This window comes from Oryctolagus cuniculus, chromosome 18, assembly GCF_051225735.1.
Source record: "Oryctolagus cuniculus isolate XC-2025 breed Fujian yellow rabbit chromosome 18, ASM5122573v1, whole genome shotgun sequence".
Lineage (NCBI taxonomy): Eukaryota > Metazoa > Chordata > Mammalia > Lagomorpha > Leporidae > Oryctolagus > Oryctolagus cuniculus.
In genome coordinates, this window is record NC_142884.1 from 61,805,059 (window position 1) to 61,815,855 (window position 10,797).

General features: G+C 48.5%; 1 long non-coding RNA gene across 1 annotated transcript in view; it reads right to left on the minus strand.

The window, feature by feature from the left end:
* LOC149120992 (uncharacterized) overlaps positions 1-9,402 on the minus strand; it is a 14,315-nt gene extending 4,913 nt beyond the window's left edge. Inside the window, exon 1 of the long non-coding RNA XR_016225332.1 lies at positions 9,266-9,402. This is a non-coding gene — a long non-coding RNA (uncharacterized LOC149120992). The remainder of the gene's footprint in view (positions 1-9,265) is intronic.
* Between the last annotated feature and the right edge of the window lie 1,395 nt (positions 9,403-10,797).

Genomic DNA, 10,797 nt, shown 5'->3' on the forward strand with positions numbered 1-10,797 from the left:
GTGAGTCAGGATAACCCTGGGACTCAGTGATAGTATTAAGGGTAGGAATGTGATCTTGTTAGGCCAGTTAGGGTCCTTTGCCAGAATTTTTTCAAAGTAGAAATGGCAGTGAAACTTGGCCTTATTTAAGGCTAACTTGACTGGAGAAATAAAGGCCTAGAGCTTCCTGGAGCTGGATTTCTTGCCAGAAATCAGTGGCCTCCTGTAGTAGGAGAGGATAAGGCTGACGTAGCGTTCTCGTTTCTATTCCCTGTGGTCCTGGAACTTGGCTCAATTTCTGAAGCACGTATCAGTCATTACCAGCCCAGTGATTCATCCTTTTTGCTTAAGCTGATTTTTTGTGTGTTTCTGTTGCTTGGATTATAGAAACCTAATATTTGTATTATATCCTTGTTTGACAGTACAGGAGAGGGACCTAAAGATGTAACTTGAATTTGCCCAAGGCAGATTCAGGTTTTGAACCTGGGATTGTCTGACTTTAAAGGCATAGCTCTTAATATTTAAGCTGATGTCTCCAGAGCTCTGTTAACTCCAAGGAGCTGCAAGTAACTCAGTGTCATTTGAGGGTGAGTAGATGACAGATTAAGTTGGAGTCTGAGTAGAGAAGGTGAAAAACCATGAAATTTTTTTCTGACAATTTCCAGAAATCTCCTAAACTCGCAATCTCATACCTTAATGTATCAGTTACCATTTGGCCACACTACAGATTAAATCTTACATTATACTTTTTTAACAACCCATTCTATCATGTTTTCCATGTTATTAGATGGTCTCTTGCTCTCTTTAACAAGTTCCCTATTATTGAGATACTATTTGGTTTAGTTTTGATTTTTAATTTATAATGACATTGAGCATTTTTATCTTTTTCCGCACCCCATCATTTGTTTCTATTGAATTTTTTCTTAAGGTATCCAGAATGAGAAAATGTCCAATATGGGATTATGAGATAAGCATGTTTGGGGTAGTATAATGGTGTGAGGACCATACAAGAATAAGCATAAACTTGATACAATGGGGCAGCAGTGATGGTCTCAGAATTGCAGAAGGGATCCAGGGGATTCCAGTCTGGGAAAGGACTCAAGGACAGGCATTCCATCTGCCAGAACACCCAGCACAGCTCTAGATGGGAAGCAGATACTTCCGCTTGTTAGGTACGTCGGAGGTGGTAATGCTCGGTTCTTTACAGCTGCAGTGGGCTGTTAGACATACTAATCTGGTTAAATCCTACTCATCCATTCTAGTGCAAATGTTACATAAGGAAAGGTCTTGATGACTCCTGCTTCAAATTTGTCTCCCTCTTGTAAGTTTTCATAGATTATTGTTAATACCCTTCATGTTACCTCAGTTTCTGATTGTGATTATTTGACTTTATCCTACACTAGAGTGCCAGGGACTCAGAATCCACTTCTATGGTTTTACCCCTTTTTGTTTCCCAGCTTATCAGCCTACTAGGCACATATAATATAGTCTTATTTTTTATTTATTTTTTTATAGGCAGAGTGGACAGTGAGAGAGAAAGACAGAGAGAAAGGTCTTCCTTTGCCCTTGGTTCACCCTCCAATGGCCGCCACGGCCGGCGCACCACGCTGATCCAAAGGCAGGAGCCAGGTATTTCTCCTGGTCTCCCATGGGGTGCGGGGCCCAAGCACTTGGGCCATCCTCCACTGCACTCCCTGGCCACAGCAGAGAGCTGGCCTGGAAGAGGGGCAACCAGGACAGAATCCGGTGCCCCGACCGGGACTAGAACCCGGTGTGCCGGCGCTGCAGGCGGAGGATTAGCCTATTGAGCTGCGGCGCCGGCATAATATAGTCTTATTAGGTGAGTAATGGAGTGGAGTTCTTGAAAGTTTATTTTATTTTTATTAATTTGAAGGGCACAGCAACAGAGAAAGAGAGCTCTTCATCTGCTGGTTTACCCCTCAAGTGTCTGCAACAGCTGGAGCTGGACCAGACCAAAGCCAAGAACACAGAATTCCATCTTGGCAGGGACCCAAGTGCTTGAGCCATTACCTCACAGGGTGTGCATGAATAGGACACTGGGTAGGAAGCAGAGGTGGGCTTCATCCCAGGCACTCCAGTATTAGATGTGAGCATCCCAGGTGGCAGCTTAACCTGCTGTGGCACAACGCCGACTCCAAGTGGAGTTTTGTTGAGAGACAAAACTGGCTCATAAAGTGTTGGTCAGTCTTGAAATCAGAATCTTATAAAATGTAGAAATCTGTAAGGGAAAAAATGAGAACTTCTATACACTACTATTGAGAAGGTAAGTTGGTAGAATCATTTTTGAGAGTAACTTGGTAATACCCACTAAAATTGAAGATAAGCATATCTCATGACCCATATGAATGAGATATGACTCATATCTCATTCCACTTGTAGATAAATATCCTAGACAAGGAATTCTACCGGGTAAGCACAAAGAGACACGCGCGAAGATGTTCATTGCAACAGTGTTTGAAAGAGTAAGATTGCAGCCGGTGTCGAGGCTCACTAGGTTAATCCTCTGCCTGCGGCGCCGGTACCCCAGGTTCTAGTCCCAGTTGGGGCGCCGGATTCTGTCCCAGTTGCTCCTTTTCCAGTCCAGCTCTCTGCTGTGACCTGGGAAGGCAGTGGAGGATGGCCCAAGTGCTTGGGCCCTGCACCTGTATGGGAGACCAGGAGAAGCACCTGGCTCCTGGCTTTGGATTGGCGCAGCACACCGGCCGTGGCGGCCACTTGGGGGGTGAACCAACGAAAGGAAGACCTTTCTCTCTCTCACTGTCTAACTCTGCCTGTCCAAAAGAACAACAACAACAAAAAAAAAAAAAGTAAAATTGCAGACACAATAGAAATGTCAGTAAAATGAATGGGCTAGTAAGTTGTGGGATAGTCTTATGATTCAAGACTTATTTAAATGAAGAAACTAAAGTATTGGGGGTGGGGGGGGACATTTAAAAGAGCTCTACCAATTCCACTCCTGTACCCATGCAACTAAATGCGGCTAGAGAAGAACAGAACCATGTTGGTTAGTCCTTGAATTTCCTGTCTCCTCTCTCCAGCATTTGTTTTCCTCATCCTTGCCTCACTCTCCTGGGATGCTATTTTAAATCTTCTTACTTCTCAGAGTAATAAGAAGTCTTATTCCTCCCTCAGTTGATGACCTTGTTCCCTAGTTAACTGAGAAAAAGAAAAGCAAGAAGAAAAGAATTCTTCTATGTGCATCAGGTCCTTGCACTCTTCTTGTTCTGGTTGACACTTTTTTTTTTCTTTTGACAGGCAGAGTGGACAGTGAGAGAGAGACAGAGAGAAAGGTCTTCCTTTGCCGTTGGTTCACCCTCCAATGGCCGCCGCGGCCGGCGCGCTGCGGCCAGCGCACCGCGCTGATCCGAAGACAGGAGCCAGGTGCTTTTCCTGGTCTCCCATGGGGTGCAGGGCCCAAGTACTTGGGCCATCCTCCACTGCACTCCCTGGCCACAGCAGAGAGCTGGCCTGGAAGAGGGGCAACCGGGACAAAATCTGGCGCCCCGACCGGGACTAGAACCTGGTGTGCTAGTGCCACAAGGCGGAGGATTAGCCTAGTGAGCTGTGGCACCGGCCGGCACTGTTCTCTTACCTAACATCAACCCTTCCTCTGGTGGAGTAGATCCCAACCTTAAGCCATATCCTACAGTTGTCCTATTTACTGAATCTTCTTTTATCTGTTGGCTCTTTCCCACTGGCATAATAGCAAGTAATTTTTCTCATCTTACATGGACATATCCTACATCCCCTCCAGTTACCCACCACTCCCTGTTCTGATGTCCTTAATAAAGCAGGGTTCTTTGGTAGAGGTCTTTAACTCTCTTCTTCCATCGCTTAATGCTCACTCCACTCAAGTCTTTGTTTCTGCTTATCAAAGACCAGTGATTGACTCGATGCAGCTTAACCCAATGGCCCATTTTTAGCCCCTGACCCTGATCTTTTCAACATTGTTTGATACAGCTGATCACTTCCTCGCCCTCGACACATACTTTTCACTTGGCTTCTAGGCTACACTGATCTAGATTTCTGAGCACTTTATTTTTAAAATTTATTTGAAAGGAAGAGTTAGATACACACACACAGAGAGAGAGAGAGAGAGAGAGAGAACTCTTCCATCTACCGATTCACTTCCCAAATGGCTGCAGAAACTGGAGTTGACAGGCAGAAGCCAGGAGCCTGGAACTCCACCTGGGTCTCCCGCATGGGTGACAGAGAACCAAGTACTTGGGCCATCATCTGCTGCCTTCACAGGCATATCTATTAGGAAGAGGAGACTTCTCTGATACAGGAAGCTGACATTTCTATTTATTCATTCATTCATTCATTCACTCCCCAAATGGCTGCCACAGCCAGTGCTGCGCCGATCCGAAGCCAGGAGCCAGGTGCTTCTTCCTGGTCTTCCATGAGGGTGCAGAGGCCCAAACACTCTGGTCATCCTCCACTGCCCTCCCGGGCCACAGCAGAGAGCTGGACTGGAAGAGGAGCAACCGGGACTAGAATCTGGTGCCCATATGGATGCCAGCGCCGCAGGCAGAGGATTAACCTAGTGAGCCACGGCGCCAGCCCTAGGATGCTGGCATTCCAAGCTGTGGCTTAACCACTGTGCCACAACACTGGACAGCTACTTCTCCCAAGTAGTGTTTCCTTACTCCAGACATGGAAGTTCCCTGAGAGAGCAGTGATTGAATCCCTTGCTCTCTCTCTTTTTTTTTTTTTTTTTGACAGGCAGAGTGGACAGAGAGAGAGACAGAGAGAAAGGTCTTCCTTTTCCATTGGTTCATTCCCCAGTGGCCAGCGCACCGCGCTGATCCAAAGCCAGGAGCCAGGTGCTTCTCTTGGTCTCCCATGCTGGTGCAGGGCCCAAGCACTTGGGCCATTCTCCACTGCCCTCCCGGGCCACAGCAGAGAGCTGGACTGGAAGAGGAGCAACCGGGACTAGAACCTGGGGTGCCGGCGCCGCAGGCGGAGGATTAGCCTATTGAATCTCGGCGCCGGCTGCTCTCTTTTTCAAATAGTCATCCTGTTTGGGCTCTCATCCCATCTCGTGGCTTGATTTGTGGACAACTTCAACATTCTTGTCTCTAGTTCAGGATAATCATATAAACAAATGCCTACTTGAGGTCTCCACTTGGAAATCTAACATGTCTCAGGTTTACTGTGTCCTAAGATAACTCATGGACCTCCCAGCTCCATCATAAACATGTTCTTCCCTAGGTCTTCTCTGTGATAAAAGGGACCCTGTCCTTCCAGTGGCTCCAAAATGGGCAACTGTTGGTGATTGCTTTCTTTTGCACACTAAATCCAAACTGCAGTAAGTCCTGTCTACTAACTTCCGGGATGGAAGAGGGTGACTATTTCATTTGGCCTCTGTTGGTGCCATCCTAGTCCACATCACCACACCTCTGGCCCAGGTTTTTGCGGTAGCTTCCTGACTGATTCCCTTGCTTCCAATCTTCCCTCTCTGTGATCACAGAGCCAGCGTGACCCTGTCAAAGCATAAGGTGATGTCGTGCATCTGTTCTAAGCCCTGTAATGGCTCTCCATTTCACCTAACAAAAGCTAAAGTAAGAGCCTCCAACAGAGAGGCACCACTTGCCTCCTGGTAGTGCCTGTGTGACTCACCACTTCCCTTTTGACCGTTCTGCTCCAGGCCCACCAGCTCCTGCAGTTAACTAAACACACACAGCCAGCCCCACTTCAGCACCTCTACATTGGCCCTAACCCCTGACCCCTTCCCCTTCAGATCTTTGCCCAACTATTTCTTACCAAAGGGCCCTTCCTTACTACCCAATCAAAGCAGCAGACCCCTTCACTGCGTGCCCCAGCCCCCTTCCCAGCTTTATTTTATCCTTAACACCTACAGATACCTGACATTCTGGATTGTCGCTCCCCCTCTTCGTGGAGGAACGACACTAAGCCCTGCCTAGGCTTCATATCCGAGTCACGGCACCATTATGTCGCTCCCCGTCTTTTGCTCCCCGGGCTAATCTGACGGATTCCAACCTGGCGGCCCACGTCTCTGCCTCTGGTTCCAGATTTTCGCCTTTTGCCCCCCCAGGCTGACTTAAAGAATTCCAAGCTGGCTTACGTCTCCGCCTCGGCCTGCACTCGCGGCTTCATCCTCCCTAACATTTTTCTCTACCCGGTATATTTCCCTAAGTTTTCTTCCAACAATATTCCTCCCTCATTTCTCCTGGCTTCTCCCCACAGTCCGTATCCAAGTCTAAGTTTCTTATAGGTTTCACTTTCACTTTCAACCTGCAGTCTGTATCTAAGTTTCTTCTTGCTTTCACTTTAAATCCTAACTTCTTTCCCACAGTCCGTATCCGAGTCTATGCCTAGGCTTTCGATAGCTTCTTCTGGCACCTTTTCTGTCCGGCTTTTCCCTAGGCTCTTTGCTAGTCTCTCTCTCCGGTATTTTCCACTTCTTCCCGTTTCTTCTCTCCTAAGTTTCCTATCCGAGTCACGGCACCATTATGTCGCTCCCCCTCTTCGTGGAGGAACGACACAGGACCTTGCGCTGTTCTTTTGTCTGCTCGGCCCTCCCCGGGTTTGCTGCTGGTTCTTCCCGGGTTGGCTACCATCCCTTCCACCTCCGTGGAAGGGCGGTTCCCCCTGGCCACTTTCCCCACTTCTGCGGGGGAGCGGCACACTGCCGGCCGGCTCTCTCGGGGGCTGCACAGGTGTTCCTCAGGTGTTCCCCTTAGATGTTCCTGGTGCATGTTGTCTCTCTCCTCCTTTATAGTCCTCTTCCTCCAATCCCAACTCTGCTACCCACACGCCGAGTACGCTGCTCTCCTCCAATCAGGAGCAGGTCCTGCTGTTTATTGGTTGAACTGGAGGCAGCTGTGTAGAAGCTGCTTCTCCCTTCTCAGCGCCATATTGTGGGAGAGCAGATGCATAGAATAAGTCTTAATTCCAGTAACTCAGTCTAGTCCGAGTTGCTCCCAGTTGCTCCCCACACTGGATATTTTACCTTCTCTAGGATGTGAGCTCTGGAGGGTAGGGATTTGGGGAGGGATTAATTTTATCGAGTATAACATACAGAAAAGCACACATGATTGACAACTGAAGGCAGTGGCTTTTGTGTCTTTTGCTCAGTGCTGTGTTCTCCACACAGGAAATACTCAAATATTTAATGAATGATGGTGCTGGATTTACAAGTGTTCAGAAGGCTAAGATCTTGAAAACAGTGGAAGATAAAGTTATAGAAGAAGGCACACAAGGAGACAGAGGAAGCTTCTCAAAGTTCTTGGAAAATGGAGTAAAAAAATTGGGGGGCAGGCATTTGGCATAGTGGTATTTGGCATAGTCACCGCGTGGGATGCCTGTATCCCATTTTGGAGTGCCTTGGTTGGGGTCTTGGCTCTGCTACTGATTCCAGTTCCCTGTTAATGGAGATTCAGGAAGGCAGCAAGTGAGTACCTGCCCAAGCAGGAGACCCAAATGGGGTTCCTGGCTCCTGACCTCAGCCTGGCCCAGCCCCGGCTGTTATAGCCATCTGGGAAATGAACCAGCAGATGGAAGGTCTCTGTTGCTCTGCCTTTCAAATAAATAAATAAATATTTTAAAAAGTGAAAGCACAAAGTTCTGCCAATTCTGCAAAACAGCCTAAGGGATCCCATCCCTGCCCCCGTGGTTGACAAAAGGTGGAGTCTGGAGAGCTCTTCCAATCACCCACATCTCCTCCCACACAGGTCTGTGTTTAAAAATGAATAAATAAAGATAAAAAAGCAAATATGGCAAAACATTAACATTAGCTAAAAGAAGGTGTCACATAGGTGTTGGCCTCTCTGAATGTTTACTCTTTTTTTAAATTTATTTTTATTTATTTATTTTTTTGCCAGGCAGTTAGACAGTGAGAGAGACAGAGAAAGGTCTTCCTTCCATTGGTTCACCCCCCCAAATGGCCGCTACGGCCGGCACACTGTGCCAATCCGAAGCCAGGAGCCAGGTGCTTCCTCCTGGTCTCCCATGTGGGTGCAGGGCACCTGGGCCATCTTCCACTGCCCTCCCGGGCCACAAAAGAGAGCTGGACTGGAAGAGGGGCAACCAGGACAGAATCCGGCCCCCCGACTGGGACTAGAACCCGGTGTGCCGGCGGCGCTAGGCAGAGGATTAACCAAGTGAGCCGTGGTGCCGGCCCTGAATGTTTACTCTTACGATTAAAATCATTCTTCTTGCTCTTGTCTGACCCCTTTTCTCACAGTCAGGCCCTTCCTTCTGGGCCTGAGGCCAGCTGAGCTGCGTAGCCAGCATACCTGAAAGATTTAGGAGAAGGAATAATGGTTATTCCTGTTTTTTAAAAAGGTGATCCATGCTCAAGAAGGAAGGGAGGGCACTGTTAGGATCATTCCCACTCCCCAGATGTGATTTTGAAGGACCAATTAAAATGGGGGAGGGGGGTAAGCATTTGGCCCAACTGTTAAGATGCAAATGTATCCTCTGTTGGAGTGCCTGGGCACCACTCCCAGCTCTAACTCCTGCTTTCAGCTTCTTGATAATGCAAACCCTGGGAGGCAGTGGTGATGCTTCACGTAGTTGAGTTCCTGCAACCCACGTGGAAATCTGGAGTTGAGCTCCTGGCTCCCGACTGTGTTCCCCCTGTCCCGGTCATTGCAGGCATTTGGAGAGTGAACCAGCAGATGGGAGTGCTCTCTCTGACTCTCTGCCTCTCAAATAAATTTCAACAATAAACACAAAGATGGAGAGGGCCTCCTATAGATAAAGAATATAAGCGACTATTTGCAGGAGTTGGTGGAAGGAGATTACTAATTTTTGCTAACAAATTTTAGTGAAACTCCTATAATTTTGGAAAAAACACTTTAAAATTTTTATTGATTTATTTACTTATTCAAGAGACAGAAAGCAAGAGACAGAGAGAGAGAGCTCCCTGCAAGGTGTCCGGCGCATCCTGGGCCAGTCCAGTTTCTTCAAGTTCTTTAGGAGGCAGGCCAGAGGGCATTTTGAGTCCCACCCTCAGGATTAGCCAGATCCCAAGGTCTCCCCGGTAGCCCAGATCTACTGACATTCGGTCAAGGCGTCCCCAGTCCTGGACTTCAGCAGAGGGATTAGAGGTCAGTCCTCTACAGGGCCAAGCCAGTGGCGGGACATCTCCACAGCCGCTGGAAAGCTAAACAATGGAGAGAACAGAGACCACGTGCGCACAATTTGGAGGTCTCTGTTCTGACGGAGAGCTAGCCGGAGATCACAGAGACTGGGCCAACCCAGAGGAGGGAGGGAGAGCAAGGGAGGAGTTACTTACAGTTGGTCAAGTGTGGTCCGTAGTCAGCCTGGGGCACCAGACAGGTTCAAGGAGCGAGGGGGCCTCAAACCCAGAAAGGGGAGGCGCCAACCTCAGCTCCCGGGTTTGGGCACCATCTGCAAGGTGTCCAGCGCGTAACAAATCTTCCCAGGCAGACGAATCAATTAATTCACAGGCTTTTATTGGGGATCCGCTCCCAGGCGAGGTTCCCCAGTCCCAACAGAGCAACAGAGCAGGGGCTGGGAAAGTCGCTCGTCAGAGATTGGGAGGGCTCCTTTTATAGATTCAGGGCATGGGGGTTAAAGGTTGAGGCGGGTCTGATCCTCATTGGTTGACCTTTAGGCACCTGCAGGGACCTTGACAAGGACTTTTCTTCCCCGGAAGTACAGGTAGGAACTTTCCATTCCCAGAAGTATAGGCCTTCCCTCCTTGCAGACCCCAAAGCTACCACTCCCATGCATTGGTTCACTCCCCAAATGCCTGCAAATGACCTGGTTTAGGGCTGAAGCCAGAAGCCAGGAATTCAATCCAGGCCTGCTGTGGGGAGCAACTGGGAGCAACCCGGACTAGACTAAGTTACTGGAATTAAGACTTATTCTATGCATCTGCTCTCCCACAATATGGTGCTGGGAGAGGAGGAAACAGCGTCTACTCAGCTGCCTCCAGTTCAACCAATAAACAGCAGGACTTGCTCCTGATTGGAGGAGAGCAGCGTACTCGGCGTGTGGGTAGCAGAGTTGGGATTGGAGGAAGAGGACTATAAAGGAGGAGAGAGACGGCATGCATGGGGAACATCTATCTGAAGGAACACCTGTGCAGCCCCGGAGAGAGCCGGCCGGCGGTGTGCCGCTCCCCCGCGGAAGTGGGGAAAGTGGCAGGGGGAACCGCCCTTCCACGGAGGTGGAAGGGACGGTAGCCAACCCGGGAAGAACCAGCAGCAAACCCGGGGAGGGCCGAGCAGACAAAAGAACAGCACAGGGTCCTGTGTCGTTCCTCCACGAAGACAGGGAGCGACAGCCTGCCATTTAGGTGGCAGGAACCCAACTATTTGAGCCATCACCACTGCCTCCCACGGTGCACATTAGCAGCAGGCTGGAATCAAGAGGAGAGCCCAGCCTGGAAACTGATATACCGTGTAGCAGGTGTCCCAACCAGTGTTGTAACTGCTAGGCCAAACGCCTGCCCCACTTTTTAATTTTGTTTTAACATATTTTAGTGGATAAAGGAACCAAGAAATTAGAACATGAAATATAAATGATAGTTTAGTGTGCTGTGAACAAGTATCATCAGAATTTGTAGTGATTGCTTTTGGATTTTAATGTTCAATTTCCAAAGTTAAGAGTTGTCCCAGGATTTTGACAGAGGCATTTCTATTGGTTTGGAGTTGCTGATAAAACCCTAAAATTGAAAACAAAATCGCATGTTCTGCATTCTAAAGGGTGTCACAAAGGACCGGTACATTGTGCCACAGGACTCACTATAACACATGTGCACCACCACTTCATTCTATAGCCCTGTAGAATAAGGTTTTA